The sequence below is a fragment of the Danio aesculapii genome, chromosome 17 (assembly GCF_903798145.1).
Source record: "Danio aesculapii chromosome 17, fDanAes4.1, whole genome shotgun sequence".
NCBI classification, from domain to species: Eukaryota; Metazoa; Chordata; class Actinopteri; order Cypriniformes; family Danionidae; genus Danio; species Danio aesculapii.
Window position 1 is genome coordinate 31,088,828 of NC_079451.1, and position 26,438 is coordinate 31,115,265.

General features: G+C 35.9%; 1 protein-coding gene across 2 annotated transcripts in view; it reads right to left on the reverse strand.

Moving 5' to 3' along the window:
* chst15 (carbohydrate (N-acetylgalactosamine 4-sulfate 6-O) sulfotransferase 15) overlaps positions 1–25,199 on the reverse strand; it is a 46,492-nt gene extending 21,293 nt beyond the window's left edge. Inside the window, exon 1 of one of the 2 annotated variants that reach the window (XM_056477595.1) lies at positions 25,075–25,199. The gene's annotated coding sequence lies outside the window, so the exon portion shown is untranslated. Of the gene's footprint in view, positions 1–14,529; positions 14,807–25,074 lie in introns of those variants that run through there. The other variant, XM_056477596.1, reaches the window with a different exon arrangement.
* Positions 25,200–26,438: the final 1,239 nt, after the last annotated feature.

A 26,438-nucleotide genomic window follows, 5' to 3' on the forward strand; every position in this document is an offset into this window, starting at 1 on the left:
AATGTCCCTGAAGATAGAATAAATAAAATAAATAAATAAATAAAAGTCTTAATATAAATGCAGCCAGACTGTCGCAACATAGTAAGTTCATTAATAGGATAGTCCATCCAAAATGTTGTTGTTTCAAACCTGCGTTACTTGCTTTTTAATAGTCAAAGTCAAGTCAAGTTCACTTTTTTACAGTGCAAAGTTTTACTGCTTTGCTATGTTTTGCTTTGGTATTACGCCCCAAGTCTAGGGGAAAACAACATTGGCATAATAAACGGATAAACAAATGTGTTGGGGTGGTGGATTTCCCAAACAAAACAAAAACTTAATACAAGAGATTCCCTTCGGTCGACAACCAACTCGGACACTCAGTTGAGAGTAATTGAACAGATTTATTATAGAAAAAGTCGTAAATTTAAATGAGCATCTCTTCAGGGTGGCCACAGGCCAAAATAACTAACAAAAGAATCTATCAAATAAATGCACTAAATTACCTATAAATATTTTAAGAAAAATACAAGCTCAAACTCTCAAAAATAAGTTAAACATATAAACAATGGTAACAAGTTTGAATGTTGGTCGTCGGCCGGAAGAGTAAAGGGAAATCCAGGAGCTCCACTCCCAGCAACGATCGTAGCACAAATGAGCACGCTAAACCCTGCCGGAAGCTCCTTTTTATACAGGCCTCTGAGACCAGCAGCCAATCAGAAGATGAATCATGCCAAAATGATTCTGCTATGGGATAACAGAAAAAAGCAAGAAGGCGGGACAAAGAAAAAGACATGCAATACGCAATAATAAATAAATAAATAAATAAATAAATAAATAAATAAATAAACTTCAGTCGTAACATTTGTTTTTTGTTCTACTTTTTTAATAGTTTTTTTCGCTCTTTTTATTAAAAGTCCAGTTAAAATATATTGTTTTAAAATATCTTCATTGCTGTATAAATCAATCAATGTATTTAAAGGTTTATTAACGCTGGATCTGTCTTTGTTAACACAAAAGAAACAACTTGTTTTGTTTCTTGGTTTTGTTTTATTTTATTTAGCTTTTTGACTGTTTTTTTGTGATGTGTTGCAGCTGGAAGGGCATCCGCTTCATTAAAACATATACTGGATAAGTTGGCGGTTCATTCCGCTGTGGCGACTCCAAATTAATAAAGGGACTAAGCCGAAAAGAAAATGATGAAAAAATGTAATTCCCCTGTCATCTATCACTATAGTTTGTTTCTGTTTTTTCTTAAAGTTATAGCACACCGCATGTAATTCTTTACATTCAATGATATTTTTTATGCTAAATGTAATTTTGAATACAACAATTGCAAACAAAAATGTATGACATTAATCTATGTCTCCATTTGAGCAGCACATGGTACATCTCTGTATTCTCTGTTCTCAACGTCTGCACTTCATCACAGCAACAGCAGCTGGTGCATAACCTGAATCAGATTAATACCTGCCGTTCAGTCACATTAATTTGCACACACAGCTTCCGAAATTACTTTCAGTCTTGACAAATCACTTTGCAGTTGCAATGAAATCTATTTGCATTGCTTCTACCCTTCATCATGCACTTTTTAGAGACTTTTATGGATGATTTTTTTAAACATGCACTACACTTTCAGACATACCGTAAAAGTATGAAAGTAATTCAACCTCCTGGTGATTTATGGGTCAAAAATGACCTGTGATCATTTTAACAGCAATTAAAAAACTAAACAATAGAAAAAAATTAACCATTTACTATTTTCATATTTTCACGGTACACATTTGTGGCATAATGGTTGTCACAAATGCCAAAATGCACAAAAACTACAGGCACTACGGCTGCACGATATTGGAAAAATCTGATATTGCAATATTTTGTTTAGCTCAATGTTTATTGCGATATGAATATAATTTCACTTGATGAATTGAATAGCTTTATTTGTTAAGATGTTATTCATTTAGATCGACTGGGATGATCAAGTCTTTTACTGTGCAGTGCATCTGCATAAAATATAAAAAATTACAAGCATATATAATTACAACAGGGCAAAAATAAGCATGTAGAAGAGTGTAACTGTTAAAGTACAGAAATTGAACAATGAAAGTAAAATAACATTATTGTATTTTATTTATATATTTTTTTTTTTTTTTTTTTTTTTTTTCAATAATATTTAATAATATTTTACGCTTTTAATCTTTAATATACAAACTAATCCTGCGATCTGACTATTGCAGATACACACATTGTGATATCAATGCTCAAACAATATATTGTTCAGCCCTGACAGGCATATGCATGCAACCTCCAACACACAGCCTCCTGAAAAATTTTATGAGATACACTTTTGTACGTCTTGAGTACTGATATGCAGTGGTGGAAAGAATACTGAAAAGTCATACTCAAGTAAAAGTACCATTATTTACCCAAAAATGTAGTGCATGTAGTATGAGTAACAAGTAGCCCTTTTAATACTGCTCATGAGTAGTATTTTACAGTGAAAGATTGATGCATTTTTTGCAGTTTGTGTGTGAAAACGTGACATTCTGTAGTGCATTTAGCTATTCTGTTTAAGTCCATTTGGCGATTTTAGCCATCATACAGCAGGCATCCTACATCTTCTCATCGGTGACATGCAGTCTAAACAGTCTCTTGGTCATTGCGTGTAACAATTTTGTCTTGAGATTGTTCTGTATGATGCGATTTTTCTATGTGCGATTTGATTGGATGGGAACCACAGGACTGATTATTCTAATTTAGCCAATCACCATAGACAAGAAAAAAAAATTTGACTGCAGGTTGAAAGTAAACAGTGGAGTAAATGTACCGATACGGCACTAAAAATGTATTCAAGTGAAAGTAAAAGTACACATTTTTAAAAGTACTTAGTAAAGTACAATTTCTGAGAAAACCAACTCAATTACAGTAATTTTGGAATTTACTTTACACCACTGCTAATATGTGCCTTTGACATACTAATATGGACCCGTCAGGTAAAAATAAGCACCTTTTGAAAAAGTACCACCTTTGTCACAGCTCTTCTGAGTAGATATGGAACGATAACCGGTTTAAAGATTTACCGTGGTTTAGAAAGGTCAAGTTTTAAAACCGCTAAAATTTTGTTATACTGTTTCTGTGGTACTTGCAGTTTTTTTAGCGTGTTATTAAATACCTTTTTTGTGTAACAGTAACTACAGCTGAAAAAAAACCATCCACATCAACGATTGAGCCCATGATTCAGAAAACATTTGAAAAAGAAATGATCATTAACTGGGTACCAAAATGTGTTTAATGTATCGCTTAAAATGTGCATTTCATATTTACAATTAAGATACTGTATCTTAAAGGGATAGTTCACGCAACAATGAAAATGTTTGAAAATTAGATTCTTTTTTATAAAATGTGTTTTTTTCTGTAAGTGGACAAATATATCTAATGTATATAGATGCATAACAACATTCATGTTAATTATAGTTCTTTGAAAAAAATCAAAATGCAAAATTTTAGCTTTAAACACAAGTTAAAATTGTAAAATTAGAAAAAGAAATCACTTACACCCCCATATGCAAGGATGCTCTAGACCAGTGTTTCCCAACCCTGTTCCTGAAGGCACACCAACAGTACACATTTTCAACCTCTCCCTAATCAAACACACCTGAATCAACTTATCATAACATCAGAAGAGACTCCAACACCTGAAGTTAATGGGTCAGAAAAGGGAGACATCCAAAATATGTACTGTTGGTGTGCCTCCAGGAACAGGGTTGGGAAACACTGCTCTAGACCTCAGTGCTGTAGCTTACTTTATATCCAAAGAAAAGAAAGAAATCCAAAGATGCCTTTTTAAGTTGTACAAAATCTGTTTTAGAAACTAATGAAGATAGGAAAAGTCAATGATTTATTTTAATTATTTAGCTTGACATATTTACTGCTCCAATATATATATATATATATATATATATATATATATATATATATATATATATATATATATATATATATATATATATATTTTTTTTTTTTTTTTTTTTTTTTTTTTTATAAAATATAATTTAAAAATAACTTATTTTAGAGCTTTCCCAGTGATGGGTTGCAGCTGGAAGGGCATCCGCTGTGTAAAACATATGCTGGATAAGTTGGCGGTTCATTCCGCTGTGGCGACCCCTGATTAATAAAGGTACTTAGCCGAAAAGAAAATAAATGAATGAGTGAATTATTTTAGAGCAGTAATTACAATACTGTGATATTTTCATCCAAAGGTTTTCATACTGTCAGAATCGTATGCCTACTCATGCCTACCCATGCCTACTTCTGAGTGTAAATCACAACCTAATCTATCCACTCACTAAAAAGCCACGTGAAGCTACATTATAGCACTGCGCACTTGGCGGTAGGTCACTAAAGCCCACACTTTCCTCATTAAAATGCTACTTGTCTTTTCCTAAGCTGATAAATACAAGGCCATAAATAATAGAGCAGTTATTATTAGTGACATCTTGTATAAATCTGGACCCATCTGGCAAACAGATGCGCTTATGGGTGATGTTATGTGAATTCCTGCTGAAGTAGGGTTTTCTCAATGTCCCTTTATCCCCCCTTCTGATCCTCCAGCGTGCACATATGCGATGACAGGCTCATGTTCAGTTTGCTAAATTTGTTTTGCAGCTTTGAGGAGATGTTTGTGTCTCAGCGCTTAAAACACGAGGCATGTGGTTTGCTGTTGATTTCAGGCTGTCAGTGTGTTGATGGAAGACTTTATTGTCTGATGCTGTGCGGTGTGTGCAGCAGCACCAGAGCAAGGAAGCTCGAAGGAACGGTTTATGTAATCCATGCTGAAAAGTGCACTAACACCGAAGAAAAGACGTGTAATTAAACAACAGAGATGAGAGAAGAGAAGTTCCCTCAGGTGCTTTCCTCAGCAGCCTGTGTGAATCAACGCTTCTGGGTTATGAAGGGATAAAAGAAAGAGATTGAACAATTTCAGTTAATATGATTGCACACTATCTTTCACACTTTTAAAATCGCGTTCAGATGTAATGTAATCCATTTCAAATAAAAATACAAAGATACAAAAAGGAAACTAATATACTGTAATACACTGATGTGTTTTTTAATGCTCCATGACCCCCTTCGATGTCAGATACATTTATTCTCTTGTGATTTTTTTTAGCTTACTTTTGCTTTATTTTGCTTACTGAAGGTTAATATGTGGACAAAAAGTGTTAAAATATATATTTATTATCTATATTTGGGTTTTATATGCATTAATAGCTAAATTTAAATGTTGGCAAAACTTAGTAAAAGTGGCTACTATTTTTATTTATTTTTTTGTCATATTTTAATTTACTCAACTTTATTTTTTTTCTATTTACTTTTCTTTATTTTGTTTTGTCTTATCCATATATAAAAACTACTTGAAAATGCAAAAACAGTATCTTTTCCTTTTATACATAGTTTTGTCTTTATGTTTAAAGATGACTGAAAAAATTTAAATTACCAACATGAAGGGATCTGCTAGGATTGTGAAGAGTGACATATATATATCATTAACATGGAATAAATTGTTTATCTGTAATAGAGTTTTTATTCGGTGTATACAAGGACATGTAAATAAGTGGGTGTGGTTAACTCACATGCAGTGTGTGTGAGCCTGGGCAAGATGCTGCTCTGAGACTGAGGGAAGTACTGTCTGAAGCGCTGGTATAAGATGAGGTCAGCAATGATATTTAACTTAACTGACTTGATTACTGAATTGAAACTGCAAATGTGAGTACAGAATAACTCTGTGTACAATATCCCTCAGTAATCAAAAGCCTCTTCCGACTTTGGCCCCACAACATACTGTACCAAATGTGTGGGGGTTTTTTTGCAGTGAGAGGCATCTTTGTAAATGATTTTCTAATGACAGTGAGCTTTTTTGTACACCTCGTGTTCTAATAATAATAATAATAATAATAATAATAATAATAATAATTCCTTACATTTATATAGTGATTTTCTGGACACTCAAAGCGCTTTACACATTTTTGGGGATATCTCCTCATCCACCATCAGTGTACAGCATCCACCTGGATGATATGACAGCAGCCATATTGCACCAGAGCACACACCACACACCAGCTGATTGGTGGAGAGGAGACAGAGTGATGAAGGGGATGGTTAGGAGGCCATGACGGACAGAGGCCATTGGGCAAATTAGGCCAGGATGCTGGGGTTAAACCCCTACTCTTTTTCGAAAAGGACATCCTGGGAGTCAGGACCTTGGTTTAACATCTCATCTGAAAGACAGCACTCACTGAGCAGTAATGAGTCCCCATCAATATACTGTACTGGGGTGTTTAGACCCACACAAACCACAAGTTGAGTGCCCCCTGCTCGTCTCACAAACACCACTTCTGGCAGCAACCTAGCTTTCCCATGTGGTCTCCCATGTAGGTACTGACCGGGCACAGGCCTGCTTAGCTTCAATGGGCAACCATGTGAGAGTTGCAGAGAGTTAGTCTTTTTGATAGATCACTCTGTGTGCCTTAAGTTGGAAAAAACTCAGTACGAAAAAAGTGTGCTTCAGCACTATGAATGTTAATACAGTAGTTGCCTAGCAACATAAAAAGCGCAGTGCATTGATCTTTTCCAAAACCAACAAAAAGAGAGTGTGGTGGGTGCACCTCACATTTTTAGAACTAAAAAGCATGTTTGGTTTGATCTGCCCCTAACAGACTCCATCAGGTCCTAATGACTGCCTAGTAACATCAATAACATAAGTTTTTCTTGGCCTTCTTTTTGCTTTATTTTGACTTGCTTCACATACAGTATGGTTGCTTGGCATCATATTTGAAGACACTGGGATCCTTATTTTTTAGTAAGAGAAATCTCTCAAAATTGATCAAATCAAATGTGTTCCAATGATGTATAGATTTTTTTTAATGTATAGATTTTAAAAGGCTTTGAAATAACATGCGAATACTGTAAATAATGACTTTTTATTTCAACTTGAACTAACAAACCCTTTGAAATGTGTCAATAAGGGCTCCTGACCAGTTGTTTTTTTAATGTTTACAGCCTGAGTTGCAATTAATGAACCACTCCACGCTCATGTGTTCAACTGTTATGTGCTGTTGAAACACTATTGTGTTCCTGACGGGTAACTCAGGACAGCTCTTCCCAGACCTTTAATGTCCCAGATACGCACACAGTCCAACAATAGATCCAAGTTGCTCTTGCCAGTTAATCAATAGCCTGTTCTTTGTTACAATCCCGATGCACAATTCACAAGTACAATATGTGGCAAATGTCAGCAGTGCAGTTGTGCATAAAAATGCGAAGTCACGCAGATTCTGTACTGTCAGATAACAGCCACTTGAATTTATCTCATAAATAAGCCATGTTTGGACTGGATTCTTAATTAAATCTGCTGCCTGGGACTTACGATATAAAGCTACAAATTGAAAATAGAGGGATGGTAGATTCGTTACAGAGCGTATGAACAGACGTGAGCAGCAAATAACCTCAAGAACCCTTTCTCATTTCCTTTTTCTTTTTTTTAACTCTCTCATCTTCTTCTTTTATGTTTCTCCACCCCCAAATGCAGGTTATGGAAGGTAGATTTCATTTGTTCTTAACACAAGGTTTTGCCTAGCACAGTAAATTTCTTTTTTTTTTCCCTTCTCCGTTTCCAATGATCTATTTGTATTATTATGCTTAGTCAGAATGTCCCTCTTTAAACCATTTTTTTTTCAAATGTTTTGTTGCCAAAGAACTCTAAGTATGTGTTCCTTGCAGTGTTTCCTAAACCAAAATATAAAGGCAGCTACATTTTATGAACAGTTTAACACAGGCTGTTTTAGTGCCATTGAGAAACTATTATTTTAAATGGATAGTTTGTCTAATTGTTTTTTATTTAAATATGTTCTGCTTTTATTTACATTTTAGTAAATTTAGTAATTTAGTTAATTTAGTAATTGATTGGGATGATTTTATAGGGGAGTGTATGTGCATAAAATACAATACAAAAGTGACAAGCAAAGATAAACACATATAACAGAGCAAGTATACAAATTAAATAAACAATTACTTATAACTTACTGGGGAGTCGAACAGAATTCAGCAACAGAAAAGAATTTGTTTTCATTGATTAAAGAATTATATGAATGTACAATTGAAGAGTTCAGATGCAAAAACCTCTAAAAGCCATTTGATGTTTTCTTCTGAAAGTAGCATTTTTCTTTGACTCCTGTATGTAGACTCAGTAGTTTTACTTTTATAGTGATGAATAACTTTTTAATGGGAGAACATTTCAGACGGCATTAGAGGTTTTTGTATCTGAACTCTTCAATTGATCTTTAAGGTGCAAACATTAAATTTTTTGTGCCCAAATGCGTTAAATTAGCTTGAAATGCTTAGTCATAGGCCTTAAAATCAAATGCAAATAATTAAATTTCACTTTGAAGTTATAATTTGAAATGATGCCACTGTGTTGTGAGCTGTAATGCCTGGTTGTTTGTAATCATATCTTGACATTGCAGATCTTTCGATGTGTCTATTGCACACTCACACATTGCAATATCGATGCTGAAATGACATATTTTAGAGCCCTAGTCAGTATAATTTTTTTTTGTATAAAAATATAATTCAATATTAATATTAAAAATATTAACTTATATTTATATTATTTAGCTCTGTTTCACTATTTAGGCTGTTTTAGTTATTTAGTTATAAAACATATTTAGTATAATATATTAGTAGTATAATATATATATGTTTTGTTTTGCAAACTATTGATGGCATTTTACTTCACACTGTAGAACTGTCAATATTATAATCATTAAATTAAATTAAATCTATTTGATTAGTGGTTGGGGCAGAAGCATTGCTAGCAGGGGGGAAAGTTAGGACGATTCTTCGAGTCCCGGCTGGGTCAGTTGGTTTTTCTTTGTGGAGTTTGCATGTTCTCCCCGTGTTCGTGTGGGTTTTCTCTGGGTGCTCCGGTTTCCCCCACAGTCCAAAGACATGCGGTATAAGTGAATTGAGTAAATTAAATTGTCTGTAGTATAGGAGTGTGTGTGAATGAGTGTGTATGGGTGTTTCCCTGTACTGGGCTGCAGCTGGAGGGACATCCGCTGCGAAAAAACATATTTTGGAGTAGTTGGCGGCTCATTCCGCTGTGGCGACCTCTGAAATCAAATTGGCTCATTCTGAAAACGTAGCCCTATATACGTTTCTGGAGATCGTAAATTATGTAGCCAGAAAGTATGTATGGCTGCATTTATTTTTAAAATGAACGCTATGAGGCGCTATGAGGCACCGTTCCATTTCACGCTTACTAGCTGACCACTTACCTCCGTATAGATGGCTTTCCGGCTGTTACCAGTTTGTCACGTTAGCTCGCCATGTTCGTCTGTGGTTTTTTGAACGATTCCAGAAAGCGGGTAAGACAAAAACAGAAGGCAAAAAATAAAATAAACAAGTAAATAACAGGGTGAGAACGTGATCAAATCTGAAAACGTGGTAAAAATCAGACGAGGGCTTTTCTTTTTCTGGATTTTTGGTTGGGTTCTTGGTTGGGTTTAAGGAAGTGGGTGGGCGGGTCAATTAATACAATTTGTTGGGTTTAAGAAAAGGAGAACAGCAGGCACAAATGGCACTCACAATTGAAATTTGAGATCTGAAAAAGCATACACAGCGACCTCTGGTGGATTCGCGAAAACAAAAACTGCAAAAAAAAAACACACCTCCTGGGATGTTTTAGGCGCTCTCCAGAAATGTGTTTAGAGGTACGTTTTCAGAATGAGCCTGGGTTGTCTGAAATAGAGAATAAGAATAAAGTAATAGGTAAAAAGAATAAATGAAAAAATGAATGATTAGTGGTCATTCATTCATTTATTTATTTATTTGAAATTATCAGTCAAAATAAGTCCCCAAAAAAGTTCAATAAACCTGTACATATCTATATTAATTCTGACTACATCTGCTTTCTGATCACTCCAAGAAATCTGCTTAAATAACAAAGACATTAAAATATAATTTGTGGCAATCCCAAAATAACAATTTTAGAAAACAGACCCAGCAGACAGCATACTTTGTTCTTCCCTTTCTCTGTAGACCATGCTATTCTGAACCCAAACAATGCAGCCTCTTTGACCAGAGAATGCCATCGGCCCCGTCCTATCTTGGGATAGTGGCTGGCTAATGTTGCATGCATCATTAAAGAGGGCAGCAGACCAAAGCTCCTGGCACAGATGACCAGAAAAGAGAGAGAAAAGGGAACTCGCTCAGCCCATCCATCCTCCATTGATATTGCACAATGTTTGTGTTTCTGCTCCAAATAGACATGAAAGACTGAGAGCAGAACTGAGCCTCGGGGAGTCTGATGCCACAAGTAAAATCACATTAAGACTTAATCTGATCTCATTCTGTGGCGGTTGATGATACCTATTCATTACGCAGTGCAGGTGCTATAAATATTCTGTATATGGGAAAGGAGGCATCGAAGGCCAGTGCGCCTCTGTTTGTGGTTTGCATAGCTTTGTGTAGCCAAATCTGTGATTAAAAAGTCTTGTCTGGTCCTTATTGCAGCTTATTCAAGCGAAGGACAATCTGCTGAGACAGGAAGAAACTGTCTGACTGGTTTGCTTGTTTAACCGTAACAAAAACATTCAAAAATGTTTTGGTTTACTAAAATCCAGATTTTTTACAGTGTAATGTTGTGATGCCTAAACATACAAACTGATAAACTGAGCTTTTAGTGCCCTTTAAGACAGAATATTAATATTGACTATTTGTTTTATTTTTGTCAGTTTGACCTGAGAATCAGGATTCACATGATTCTGTATAGGCAGCTAAACTAAATAACTTGTGTTTTGCTATAGGTTCAGAAAAATGTTAACTGCTAAAGTTTATATAAATAAACCATTGAAATAAAATCAGTTTGAACTTGGGATTCGGCGATATTGCTATTGATAATTATTCAATATTTTTTAACAATCTATTTAGAAATACTAGGTTTTTTATTTATCCACTTTATTTACTAACATCACTAAGGGAAATACTTTAGTTTAAATAGTGAAAACTAAAATATTTAAACAAAATATCTCTTTTTTTATAATAAAATAAACACAAGTATTAAAGAAACTCTTAAACTTGATAAATAAAATGTTAGAATGTGTGTGCAATGTTAAAGTGTAAATGCTGAACAATCAAAGCAAACTGTAAGGTGTCCATAATGATACAGTAAACCACAAATTATAATAATCACATCTGAGCTTTCAAGTAAGAGAACCAATCATCATTATTCAAATACATATTGCAACATTACAAATTGTGAAGTTGGATGACTACATTACCATTATTCAAAAAAATATTTCAGATGGGGGGCTAGTGGCTGGGACGCACAAGTAAAGAATCCTAAAAGCCACTCTGGAAACATCCTTAAGCAGCCTTTCCACTGCACACAACAATCAACAAGCAACAGACCGGAAGTCATTCATTTCCAATGGAGAGTAGTCCAGGAGCAGCATGGAGCTCCGATCATCTCCGTATGCGGCAATTTTGAATCCAATTTGAGCTGTGGATTCGTTAAAATATTTGAACTCCTGCAATCATAGATATTTATGTCCTGCGACTAGACCGTATGCGACTGGCCGACCTGATGTGATGTATTCCAATGTTGTCCAGGCAGGTCTGTGCGTGCGAGATGAGAAATAGGAGTTTTCGTTATTTTTTGAATCAGGAAAAAAGTCTATATTTAAATAAAACATTTCTATTCATAAATGAGTAATTAAAATAAATATTTTTTATGTTGTCTCCACATCGCCTCCAAAATCTTTAGCGCTCTATGAGTTTCTAGTATTCATTCATTCAACCATGGTAAACGCACAGAGAATAAAGGCTCTTGCTTTTGCACTCCTTTATTTTGGACACTGCGAGAACAGCTTCTCTCCCATGGTTCACGCCAAAACTGAAAATTCTGTGTAACTGCCACAAGGGGGCGTATTTAGATAGTCATGTCCAAATGTCGTGTGCAGTGGAAAGGCAGCTTTACACCCTTTTTTATTTACATTCCCCTCACTGCTGCTGTACTACACTCATTTTCGTGTGTTGTTATTCTGATCTGAAGCAAAGAGCATAGAATCACCAAGAGGCGACACTCTAGCGCGATTTGGAAATGGGCAGCCATTTTGGAATGAAAATTCCAATAGAGCAACAGCATATTATAAGTCTGTAAAATAAACTATTAAAAGTGCTAATGATTGTTATAATAAGTGTTGTATTGTCGTCTTTCAGGTTGTATCTTAGCTTTAATGTGCTTTTTAAATAAATAAATAAATAAAAACAAAGCAGCTGCTTGCCATCGCGACAGCAATGAGATCCAATGGACAGCCGATCGCTTTCACTCCAAAATGGCGGAATCGCGGGGCTGTTGCAATGGAACGTTCTATTGAGTATCGCCTCTTGGTCATTCTAAGCTCTTTACCTGAAGTGAAAAGCAAGAGCGAAGGTTTTCACTCACCATGTATAATGCACTTTGCGCTAATGCTTTCCTGCTGACTCACTCACAGACAAGACTGATCCTCCATTATAACTGAGTGCATTGGAGTACAATAATTAAATTATTGACTTATAAAGACAACACTTGTTGTTTCGTTACTGGATAAATCAGCGTTTTTGAATGAATTTCTTGAATAATTTAACTTTTGAAAAAATGAGGATGTGGCAACAGCCAGATTTAGTCCATTTGCAAGAGTTTATAAAAATGGTTTAGCAATTACAAATCACAATCCATAAACCAAAGTCAGAGGCTAAATAATAACAATAAGCAGTCCAAACCAGCAAAAAGCCTAATCCAAAACTGGCAATACTTCAAGAAAGAGTGAGTCGGCTTCATATGTCCACTCCAGCACCTACAGAATATGTCCTAGAATGCAATGTGATTGTGATCTACAGTGTAGTTCCCAAGTGCTCAAAGGTTTAGGGCATTTCATTTAAACCCATTCAGATAATCCGCCAATCACTTGTGTGACGTAATCAGTGGCGTACATCCGAGGGAACGAGACGAAGGAAAGTTAGCAGGTGAAGGGCATAAAAAGTGGACTGGAATGCAGCCCAAGGTATTATGGATGCCAAACAGAAAATGTCTGTAGAATCAGCAGAGAGGGTGCTGTCAATCAGCATTCAGGTGAGAGCGCTCTCTCCTGGCATGGCGTGGCATGATTTACTCTATTTTGATCACAACTGTAGAATGATGGGTTGCAGCTGGAAGGGCATCCGCTGCGTGAAGCGTGCTGGATAAGTTGGCGGTTCATTCCACTGTGGCGACCCCAGATTAATAAAACATACTAAGCCGAAAGGAAAATGAATTAATGAATGAATGAATGTGAGTGTTGGGGGCAACATATTGGCTCAGTGGTTAGCACTGTCACCTCACAGTGAAAAGGTTGCTGGTTTGAGTTCCGGCTGGGTCAGTTGGCATGACTGTGTGGAGTTTGCATGTTCTCCCCATGTTCCCTGGGTTTCCTTCAGGTGCTCCGGTTTCCCCCGCAGTCCAAAGACATGCGCTATAGGTGAATTGAATTAACTAAATTGGACATAGTGTATGTGTGTGCATGTGGGAGTGTATGAGTGTTTCCCAGTACTAGGTTTCAGCAGAAATGGCATCCAGGGTGTAAAACATATGCTGGATAAGTAGAAAATTCATTCCGCTGTGGCGACCTCTGATGAATAAAGGGACTGAGCCAAAGGAAAATGAATGAATGAATGAACATGAGTGTTTGAATCAATATTGCAGTCTTTTAGCAATTATTCATGCAACTAATATTTTTTTATGCTCTCCCAATTTTGATGTTTCAATCCACAACAACTTTTACTGAATACAGTAAAAAAAATGCAAATGAACTGTTTAAAAAAGCATGTGGAAAGAACTTTCCAGTTTTGTGTCCAATAAGCATCAGGCATCAGTGAACGAACTGTGGGCGTCTGTGGGCATGCCGTCTGTGACTGAGACTATGTTTAGGATGACAAGAGCATAGAAATACACAAACTGTGAAATGAGTTCTCTTCACTTTGAATGAAATAAAGTTAAGAATTTAAAGAAAGAGTTCAACCAAAACTGAGAATCAGTTCGTCACCTTTTACTTGTCCCAAACCTGACAAGTTTTTATTTTGAAGAAAGCTGAAAACCTGTAACATAGTATTTGTTTTTCCTACAATGGAAGTCAATGGTCACAGGTTTTTAGCTTTCTTCTAAATATATTCTTTAGTGTTCAACAGAACCAAGAAATGTTTAACGGTTTTTGAACCACTTGAGAGAGAGTAAATTGTACATTTAGATTTTTGGGTGAACTATCCCTTTAAGGCACTTATCCAAAACACTGGGCAGAGATATGGATAAAAAATAAACTTCCATCAGATTTATAGAAGCTATACAGTGAATCAGCCAGCAAGTGCATTACAGAGACCTGCTAAAGTTATTTTTGACAATCAGCGCATTCATATTTTGCATAAAGTAAGCATTTATCAAGCAAGCTAGACTTATGTAAGCTTCTAATATAAAAACATTACCTTAAGAACATCCAACTGTGTATGAGTAAATGCGTGTGTTCATATTTTTAAAAACTAAAGCAACGTAACCCTGGAGGCGCCCAGCATGATGAATCATCCCTGTGGAATGGGCCATCGTCCTGAAATTCACTCTCAGACTCTGTTTCTTTTCCTCTCTCTGGCAACAATCCAGTTTATCAAAGTTTTGCAGCAAACCACTGTCTCTGATTCCACCATTTAAGTCTCAAATAAAGCAATTAGGGAATAAACAGGAAGCAAGCATTGCACGGAGCAAGTAGCGATGTCCACTGCAGTAAATGTCAAAAGGTCGCATAAGTGTAAGCAGAAATATTTTATGACTGAAGTCGGCAGACCATTAACACAAGCTGACTTTAGCTCAGTGGTGCAGGCAGACACATCTCCCTATTTGGTGGTTTCAGACAGGCCTGCGCCATTAAGACCGGCTAACACAACACAAGAGATTAATACCACTCAGGCCGACACCATTAAGACTAGCAAAAAGCACTCATGCAGGTTAATGCTGCATACAAATGACTCCACAATAGCACTCACGGTTTTCTGTTCTTGTTAGCATCCCTGAAAAACATAACATGGCTGGAGGCGACATCGTTTAGATTCACACGGACGGCCAAATATATTGTTGACTGGGCTGAGGTTAACTATTGGGGAAATGTCGTGTGAAATATTTCAGTGGAGATTCTGCATTGTTGCTTGCGGGTTCACTTAAACTCCACAGCGGCTGTGAGTCTTGCAAGGTTAAGATGACTTGCACAATAATAGCTGACTTGAGTTCAGGAGTTTAAGGTCAAGTCTGCATAATAAAAGAAATGTGTTTCTTATATGACACGGTTGATCTTTACCCTCTTACAAATAAAGATTCTTTATTGGCAGTGATGGTTCTAAGAAGAACTTTTAACATCCGCTGAACGTTTTCATCCCAGAAATGTTCTAAACACACTATAAAAAAATTCTTGAAACACTTTTCACCAAAAGGTTAGGTTAGGAAACAAAAACGTTCTTCTATGGCATCACTGTAAAAAAACTTACTGGCACCTTTGCTTTTAATAGTGAAAATGCAGATGATGATGGAATTTTTTAATTGATTTAATTATTTTTATATACAATTATTTGCTTGGCTTTACATTTCTTTAACATATGCAAAATATCCCAGCAAGAATTTTTCTAAAAGATGTCTAAACATAGTCATCTTGGCTAAAGCAAGGCTAAAATTTGGCTGTCAGCGAAAATCTAATAGATGTCTAAGAATAGGCCAAAAGTAGACTAGTCATCAAATAAACAGAAATGAATGACTACACATATAAAGTCTGTCTAACCTGTTTATTTGACCACTAGTCTAGTTTTGGGCTATTCTTAGATGTTTATTAGATTTTCACTGACAGTCCAAGTTTACCCTTGTTTAAGCCAAGCTGTCTACTTTTAGATGTCTATTAGATGTCTATTAAACGTGTTTAAAATTGAAACAAAATTGTTTGCCGAGATATTTGTATTTATTTATTTTTGCATTTTACCTTACATTTTCATACCTAAAAAAGATGTTTATTTAATAACATTATTTCAATTTAGGTCAGCGCAGTGGCGCAATAGGTAGTGCTGTCGCCTCACAGCAAGAAGGTCGCTGGTTTGAGCCTCGGCTGGGTCAGTTGGCTCTCTGTGTGGAGTTTGCATGTTCTCCCTGCGTTCGCGTGGGTTTCCTCCGGGTGCTCCGGTTTTCCCAACAGTCCAAAAGACATGTACTACAGGTGAATTGGGTGAGCTAAATTATCAGTAGTGTATGAGTGTGAATGAGTGTGTGTGAATGTTTCCCAGAGATGGGTTGCGACTCGAAGAGCATCCGCTGCATAAAAAATAGTTCAGGATCAGTTGGTGGTTCATTCCGCTGTGGCGACGCCGGATTAATAAAGGGACTAAGCCAAAAAGAAAATGAATGAATGAATGAATTATTTAAATTTAAAGCAACTATTTTCTGTTTTAATTAATTTTAAACTGCTATTTATTCCTTTGATTTAAAACTAAATTCTCAGCTTCACAGCCTTTAGTGTCACATCTAATATTATCCTAATATTAAGTCTTAATATTACTTTATTATTAATGTTATTTTGAAGCTTAATATTAATCATTAGCATTACTAAACTTCCTATTTGTCTAAATATTTCAGTCAAATATACAGTCCCGCAACCTATTGAAAGGGGTGGTTCTTTTCTCTGAAAAAGTTGACCTTTTTTGCAGTTATTCACCTCATTTTCTATTCAATTATGCATTTTAGTGACATTTTAAGAACTACTCTTTGCTGGATCAGCTTGTCAGATGGTGATCATAACCACACTTTTTTAAGCACCAAAATATTTTCAAAAAGTGTTTACCATACTATTTTACTTTGAAGTATTTAATTACAAATTTGGATTTAAACTGTAAGTAATCCAGTTTTAAAAATATTATAATCAAATTAGCAGTTTTAAAAATGAATAAAGAAATATGAAAAAATACTTTTTTAAATACAAATTTATTATCATCCATCATTTAAAAAAAAATGGTTATCGGGTAAAACTCTTTTTAAAATAAAAACTGTAGCAGCTTATAGGCAGCAAAAAACTGGCCTGCTCAATCAACTTTCCTCAGCTAGAATTTGGCCACTTATAATTAAAAATTAAACTTGTACTAAAGCCATCTTCTATTGATAATTTTCACAATTTATGATGGTATAGCAGTCAAAAATAAAATAAATGAGCTCATACAGGGGTCCGACTCTGGACTTTGTCAAGGGGGTGGGGGGGGGGCGGGGGGGGGGGGGGGGGGTGTTGGTCTTTCGAATCATCTGAACCCCCCAATCCCCCACAGCCAGGCTACAGGCCTGACATAATACATTATTCATGATCACATAACAGGTTAGAGCTTAGAACTAATGAACAGTTATTTTATAACATTATAAATATCTTTACTGCCTTTTACTAATGTTTTTACTTTTGATCAATATTAATGTGTATTTGCAAATCCTTTTTTTTTCACATCTCACTGACCGTAAATTTTGGCCTCGCAGTCTATGTATATATTTGGACTTATGTGCTCTAATTTCTAAACATTTGAAACTGTTTGTAACCAACACATTGAACTCAGTTCCTGACTCACATCCCTTGATTTAAACTACGTTCAAAGTTCTTAAAACATCTCTCTTTCTGTCTCGCGCTGGCCACACAAAATTAAAAATTTAGAGCTGTGTAATATCTGATTTGCTGGGGTATGAAATTGCAAAAAGAGAGAGTGGAGAGCCTTTATAGAGCATAAATCGTGCCAGTGAACAGATGACATGAGCCATAAATAACTGAATTCTTTCTCATTTGCTTTTTTTTTTTCCAACTTTCATCCCCTTTTATTTTCCCCAAAGGTTATTGGAGGCAGCTTTCATTTTCAAAAAATAATTAAATAAATAAAAAGAGGGGGTTTGCCAGGAGCAGAGCACAAACAACTCACACACACATCTGTATAGGCAGACAAGAGACATAAATACACACTACAAGCACAAACACAGCTCAATGTCAGAAGCCAAAGGGCATCTGTCTACCTGTCAGACCAACTTTTGTGACTCTCAGGAGAAAATAAGAGAGAAATGTTAATCAAAGGCCTGAACTTTATAGTGTGTGAGGTCTGAGAGACCCACTACTGAGAATCATCTCACAGTTAAGAGCAGTATACTTTATATGAAAACCTCCATTATACAAAATGTGCTATAACGACATTCCTGAAATTGCAATTGCATTTATTTATGTTATGATTATGACAATGAGCATGGTAGTCAAGTTATTCATTTTTCTGACTCGTATCACAGGCCAGGTGTAACATAAAAAGTTATTTGTGCAGAGAATGTCAGATAAATGCAGTAAAATGAAAATGACTCTTTGGATATGATGGTTAGAATGGAAAATAATGTGAATGATGAAAGTGAATGGTGTAATATTCCTAGTACTGGGCTGCAGAAAGGCACCCACTGTGTAAAACAGTGCATATGCTGGATAAGTTGGCAGTTCATTCTGCTGTGTCGACCCCTGATGAAGGGACTAAGCCGAAAAGTAAATAAATGAATGAATAAATGATGAAATACAAGTAATATAGAATATGAAAGAAACGCCTTTAACTTTGTGGTATACAGTGTAAGCAGAATTGATCCTATAAAGCAAAAACAATGGCACAAATGTTGATAGAAACCACTGCAATTTTTAATGACATGAGTCTGAAAATAACCCAGCATACAATTTTGTGTTTAATAGACATCAAATAGACATCTAAACGTAGACTGCTTGGCTAAAACAAAGCTAAACTTGGGCTGTCAGTGAAAATATAATAGATATCTAAGAATAGCCCAAAACTAGACTAGTGGTCAAATAGACAGATTAGACAGACTTTATATGTGTAGTCATTCATTTCTGTTTATTTGGTGACTAGTCTAGTTTTGGACTATTCTTAGATGTCTATTAGATTTTCACTAACAGCCCAAATTTAGCCTTGCTTTAGCTATATATTTTTAATATATTGAAATGTGGTAAAGCTGAACAACTGAACTGTATTGTTATACTATATTGATTTTTTATTTATTATTAACATTATTATTATTATTATTATTATTATTTTATTTTTTTCATAAGTCGTGTGTTGCGGACCTCTTGGCCAGGTCACCCTTGTAAATGAGATCTTGATCTCGGTGGGTTTTTTTATCTGGTTAAATAAAGAAACATATAAGACGACTATGTTTAGACGTCTATTAGACATCTATTAGACATCTTTAAAAACAAAAAATGCTTGCTGGGAAAAAGTAAATGGTAAAAAATTGTGTATTTCCTAAAACAAATACTGTGTATTATGATAAAGTATATATTTTTCTTTCTTTTTGGTGTGTCATCACAGGTCAAGTGTAACAAAAAACAACCTTTGCAACCTTAACATAAAATCTGACATGTTAATTTTGAGTCGTTAGACCAATATTTAGACCAATATTAATGCGAAGTGAATGAATGCAATAAACATTGATAATAAGGAACATACAAATTTATAAATTTTCCTCTGGCTTAGTGTCTATTTCAAATGTCGCCACAGCGGAATGAACCGCCAACTATTCCAGCATACGTTTTACGCAGCGGATGCCCTTCCAGCTACAACCCAGTATTGGGAAACACCCATACACACTCATTCATACACACACTCATACACTATGGACAATTTAGTTTATTCGATTTACCTGTACCACATGTCTTTGGACTGTGGGGGAAACCGGAGCACCCGAAGGAAACCCATGCAAACACGAGGAGAACATGCAAACTCCACACAGAAATGCCAACTGGGATCCCAGCCAGGACACAAACCAGCGACCTTCTTGCTGTGAGGCGGCAGTGCTAACCACTGGGCCACCATGCAGCAACACTTTTCACTTTGTCATATATAAACAGAACTGAAGCACAAACGTTCTAGCAAATGTTAATGGAACCTACTGCAAAGGCGATGAAAAGTCTGAAAGCAAGAGAAAGTAAATGCAAAGTGTTTATTTATTGACACAATTACAGTACTGTGAGGTAAAAACGGGACTGATTTCACCAGAAACAGAAACCAGACGCCATAAGAAACTGAAATGTGTGTGTCTGTGTGTGGTCTCCATGAAGAAAACAACCTACAAATCACAGTAAATTAAGATATTTTTGAAAACATAAGGACACAGAATGTTTTCTGCGAGGGTTGCATTTAGGGGATACAGTTTGCATACAATAAAAATCATTATGTCCATGTAAAGAAATGTAAAGAAATCAGTGTTTTTGAAACTAATGAAGACAGCAAAGGTCAATGAATTATTTCAATTATTTAATTTGACATGTTTACTGTTCCAAAATATTTTAAACGTTTATTCAAATAAAATTTAATGTGTTTAATGGGGAAAAAGGTGTAGTTTTTTACCCAGACATTTAAAAATAGAACATATTTTAGAGCAGTAATCACAATACCGTCATACCGTGAAACCATGATATTTTTATTCAAGGTTATCATACCATCAGAATCTTACATCGACCCATGTCTAGTTTATGCGTACATGTGCTCTTAGACTAGGAATGTATTTGTTGTGCGGTTGCAGACATGGGGTCAGACTGTCAGTGTGGTGGTGGTGGTGTGTGTGCATTTTTTAGATATTTAGACTGAGTGTACAGTGTGTGCGCACTTGCAGACATGGAGTAAGACTCTCGGTTTGAGTGTGTGTGTTTTCATTTTCTTAAATATTTACACTATGAGTGTATTTGTGCAGTTGCACACTTGTCAGTGTGGTGGTGTGTGTATTTGTGTGCATGTATTAGATATTTGTGTACATGTTTTCTGTACATGTTTTAGACTTGGTGTAAACATTCAAAATTTGACGTTTGCTGTTTGTTCAAACTACGCATTTTAAAATGAGCTGAAACAAAATAATTCTTGAGTTTTTTGGGACAACTTAATTGTTTTATGTTTAATCCACTCAAACTTGTAAAATGTCTTCATGTTGTCTCAACACAACATAATCAAGAGTGTGAAAGCTATCATTTTTTTACAGTGAAGTATGAGTGTGTTTTACAGATATGGGGTCAGACTGTCGGTGTGGTGGTGTATGTGTGTGCTATGAGTGTACAGTATGATTCTCAGTGTGTGTGTGTTTCTGAGTTTATCTGATTTATCTGCATTTTCTGAGATATTTAGACTCTGAGTGTACAGTATGTGTGTGTTTGCTGACATGGGACTCTTAGTGTGTGTGTGTATTTGTGTGTGTGCATGCATATTCTGAGATATATGGGGATAACTTGTTAACAAAGGTTCGGCGGTGGAACCACGCCTCACTTTGTCTCCTTCACCAATCACCTACTCCCTAAAACCTATTTCAGGCAGACCAGCCCTCTAGTACTGTTCATCTTGTTCTTTAGAACCCACCCTCCCTGCCTCTATTTCCTCACTTCCCATTCACAATCCTATAACCCTCTCTTCACTCCCACAATCAGGGGGTCCAATCACTCTACTAAAATATTTCAGAGATAGAACCCCCACTCTGAGTCTCTGGGCATCATTGTAGGACGCCCAATCAACCTACCTACCTGTTCACAGTTTATCCTCTTACTTCCCTTCATCCCACTGTTTTCTTACCATCCCCTTCATCCCTACAATAAAGTCTAGCTCAAACTGTGGTGTGGTCCATGCCGGTGAATTAGACTAGTGTACACTACAGAATCTGTGCATATGCAGACATGGAGTCAGACTCTTGTGAGTGTTTGTATGTGTGTGTGCATGCATTCACTGAGACATTTAGACAGTATGTGTGTGTGTTTGCAGATATGTGACTATGTGAGTGTGTTTATCTGTGTGTCTGCGTGCATTTTCTGAGATATTTAGACTATGATTGTGCACTACAGAATGTGTGCATACGTAGATGGGGTCAGACTCTTGTGTGTGTTTGTGTGTGTGCAAGCATTTTCTTAGATATTTACACTATGAGGGTACAGTATTTGTGTGTTTGCAGACATGGGACTCTCGGTGTGTGTGTATCTGTGTGTATGCGTGCATTTTCTGAGATATTTAGACTATGAGTGTACACTACAGAATGTGTGCATACGTAGATGGGGTCAGACTCTTGTGTGTGTTTGTATGTGTGTGTGTGTGTGTGTGTGTGCGTGTGTGTGTGTGTGCATTTTCTTAGATATTTAGATTATAAGAGTACAGTCTGTGTGTTTACAGACATGACACTCTCGGGGTGTGTGTGTGTGCGTGTGTGTGTGTGTGTGTGTGTGCGGACAGTGGGTCAGAGCGAAGAAGGGCTTTGCTTGTTGGTATGGATAGCATGTTGACTCAGCACTGAGTTATATATTCCGCAGCTGTTAAGATCTGAGCCTGGTGAATGTCTTTCTAAGGAAGAGACTCTCCAGCCATCCAATACGCACTCCTCATGCCAACAATTACTAATACATCACAGCCTTGTAGACACTCCAATGTGCAGTGGCCATGACAAACACGAACGCACTCCATGGCAATTTCCTGGTAATAGAGCAACTCCTTCATTTCTAAAACCCACTACAATAAAAGTGATCAATCCGGCAAGCTGAGCTCTCAAAATTATCCCAACCTCCACTTTAACTTACTCTTTAGTCATTTCTGGTTACGATTAACCAGCCGGATTAACAGGTGTTTCACAGTACAGCATAGATTTAAACCGGTTTTGACATGTATTTGGTAGATGCCACTTGACGCCGCTGAATAATGTACGACGAGATCCATCTGTTCTTTTCTCTCGCATAGCTGTCAGTGTATTTCACAAGGGAAATACACACAATAGGATACCCAAGTGAGACATGTTCTTCTATCAACATCCACTGCTTTCCTAGGATAACATTCCTGCAGTCTCTTTCCTTCACCCTAAACCCGTTCCTAAAATCACAGTCTTGGGTGGAGCTTATGGAAAGTTGAGTTATGTGTGGAAATTGGATTTGGAAAGTGGAATTGGAAATTATTTATCAGTTAGAAAGTGTTTATGGCATATTTATTTATTTGTTACTTAAGAGAAAGCAGTGTAAAATCCCTTATGAATGTGTAAATCGCATTATGACGTGATTAATAATAGAAACACAAAGTGTGTTTAGTGTGCTGTGGGTGTCTAAAAATAGTTAAAGAGCAATAGTCCAGAAATTTACCATGGTAACCCTAGCATTCACAAATATGTAACTAGGTAACTTGGTATTAGTCACCGCCACAAAAAAAGACAAAGAAATTAAATAAAATTAAATGAAATCATTCAAGAGGGCTTGGTTAGGTCAGGGTTAATCTGAGGCTGTCACAAAATCTTTGCTCCTTTTATTCATATTCACTGATTTCATTAAGATATTCATGGCTGGTGAGAACAGCTTTTCTTTTTTTTAACACAAATTCACCCCATTTAATTACAAATGTTCTCAAAATGATTTGCAGAAAGGTTTAGAAAAATATGTGAATGTTGAAGGAACCAGTTGCATTATATATAACACTTAAATTATGAATATTTTATGATGTCTGGGAGGATGGCATATGGAATATGAATAAATAGATCATGTTTGATGTAAATTACGATGAATCATGCAGTATAATATGCACATTTTTTGCTTGTTCTGAATACCAATAACACTCAATTTTAGTGTCATTGTTAGGCTACTACTTCTATAATTGCATGCATTTAACCCTAAACCAAAGCCTCATAATTATCTAACCATACAAGTTGTGGATTGATATTATTATTTTTTCATACTAACTTCATTTTCACATTTCTGGTGGAAAGAGTACTGAAAAATCAATTAAAAGTACAATTACTTTCCCAAAAATGTAGTGCAAAAGTATATATTGTAAATATTACTTAAAGTATGAGTAAAAAGTAAAGAGTAGTGAGTATCACGCTGTGTAAGGCTGATGCATTTACATGCATTTATTATCGTTTAAGGTCATTTTTGGTGAATTCAGTCATCATGCCATTGGAATCCATCATATTCTCATCAGTGACATGCATCTAAACAGTCTCTCGATCATTGCATAATATGATTATGGACATCTTCTTGGACACTTCTAAGCTTCCAAACAGTTTGCTGCATTTATAAAGCACCCATGTCTTAAGTTTGTTTAGTATGATGCCATTTACTATCTATGTGCAATGAGAATCACTGGACTGATTTGTTTAACTCAGCCAACCCATATAGACAAGAAAAAATAAAGTAGTGACTACAGGTTTAAGGAAATTAGCAGAGTAAAAGTACATGATACAGCACTAAAAAAAAGGGAAGGGAAAAAGAAAAAGTGCTCAAGGGAAAGAAAAAATACACATTTATAAAACTACGAAGTAAATTACAATTCCTGAGAAAAACTACTCAATTAGCTACAGTAATTTAAGTATTTGTAATTTGTTACTTTACACCACTGCATTTCCCATCCAAACAACTATTTAAATACAGAATTATGCTAATTTAAATGCACAATATATACTTCAGTCGTTAATAAAAGTTAACAGTTAGGATTGTCATCTGGAAATTGTCTGTTGTTTACTCATGGTCTTGTTTTAATGTTTGTTACACAAGAAATATTCAGCTAAGAGTGAAACCGTAGCCCACCAACCGACCCCGGTCTGCTTAGATTTGGTTTCACAGACAGTCACAGCAACCACAATTATGGTATTCTGGCGAAAACTGTTGTTATCCTAATAATGGGTTGAACTTGAGGTCGCACACACTGAATATACTGTGACAGCAGCATCCCGTCCATTTGAATGAAACAGTGTGTGTGTGTGTGTGTGTGTGTGAAAATCTAGATGAGAGCCGCTATTTACGAAGCGCTTCTCAATGAGCTACTTTTAGAAATGCTGTTTCTGACGAACATTCAGTGTCAGACGGAGCGTCGCTGTCAGGCGCCTCGCTGACATCTAATGTTTGGATAAATCTATTAGCCAGATTTAAACGCGTAACACGTAAATCCTCGAACTGTCTAGTCAAAATACCTTCAATATTACTGGCGTGATAAACTTACCTCGACAACTTGTCCAGCTTCGATATTCCCAATGAACGCGCGTGTTTGCGTTTGATAGCCGCGATACCGAGAACTTTCTGAGCGACTGAGTTGATGAAAGCCTTTCTGTCTATATTCAAGCACAATGCTCTCTCTCTCTCTCTCTCTCTCTCTCTCTCTCTCTCTCTCTCTCTCTCTCTCTCTCTCTCTCTCTCTCTCTCTCTCTCTCTCTCTCTCTCTCTCTCTCTCTCTCTCTCTCTCTCTCTCTCTCTCTCATTCAGCAGGGGTTCAGTCAGTAGAGGGGGTGGGAATGGAATAAAGCGCACATGCTGCTACTGATGTGCTGTTCTCCCACCAATCTTAGCTAAATAAATAAATAAATAACATTGAAACCTGGGAGAAAAATGGCTAACCTAAAAATATTTATCCTGTTACATAGACAAATAACCTTCTGAAATGTGAATTTCGAGATGGATTTCAAAACAGTGACATGCATTGTAATGAAATGGTAATGCGGATAATAAAGACAGTTCATTTAAACTGTGACAAAACTAAGCTATTTTAAAATATCAAAACTGTTTGAATATTATGCAAAGTTTTAAATACATATCAACTAAAGTTACATTAAAACCTGGGAGAAGAATGGCTAACCAAAAAATCATACCCTTTATCCTGTAACTTTTAAAACACATTCACATTTAACATTAAAAACGCAACAACTAAACGAATCTATTATGAACTGCAAAAAATATTTCAGCAATTTTGGTTTCTTTTTGTAATTAATTTGTAGATGTACATTTGCATAACATCACCCTTTAACGGGCTCTACTGCTGTCTCCCTTCAAATGGTTTATACTGTCAACGACAGATCTAAAAAAAACATGAGTAAGCTGTTTACATGTCTGTATTGCATTTATAATGGGACTAAAATAGGCATAATTTATACGTCTTAATTTGATTTCTGTTTAGTTCAATTATGACTATAGTCGAATTAAGGTAATCAAAAATTGGTTTACATGTAAACGCTTAATCAGAGTATTTTCTTAATCGTATTAAATTGGATTATTGGTGTTCATGTAAACGTATTGATTGAAAAATTTATTCTAGCCTGACTTGCACTGTGAAAAAACTCCCTTTATAATCACTGAAGAATTTAATCTCTTGCTCACGATACATTGTGTCCTTTCTTGTTTACAGTTTTTCTCAGTCGCTTTGGTGCATTTCTCACAACACTTTTTACATTTGCACAACAGTTAAGGCATTTCTCAAAACAATTAGTGCAAACTGCAAAACCTAGTTGATAACCTGCAAAAGTGTGTCACTTGCTCAAAATGAATAGCTCATTCCTCAAAAGCAAGTATTGATGTCAATGAAAGTGTCTGTGT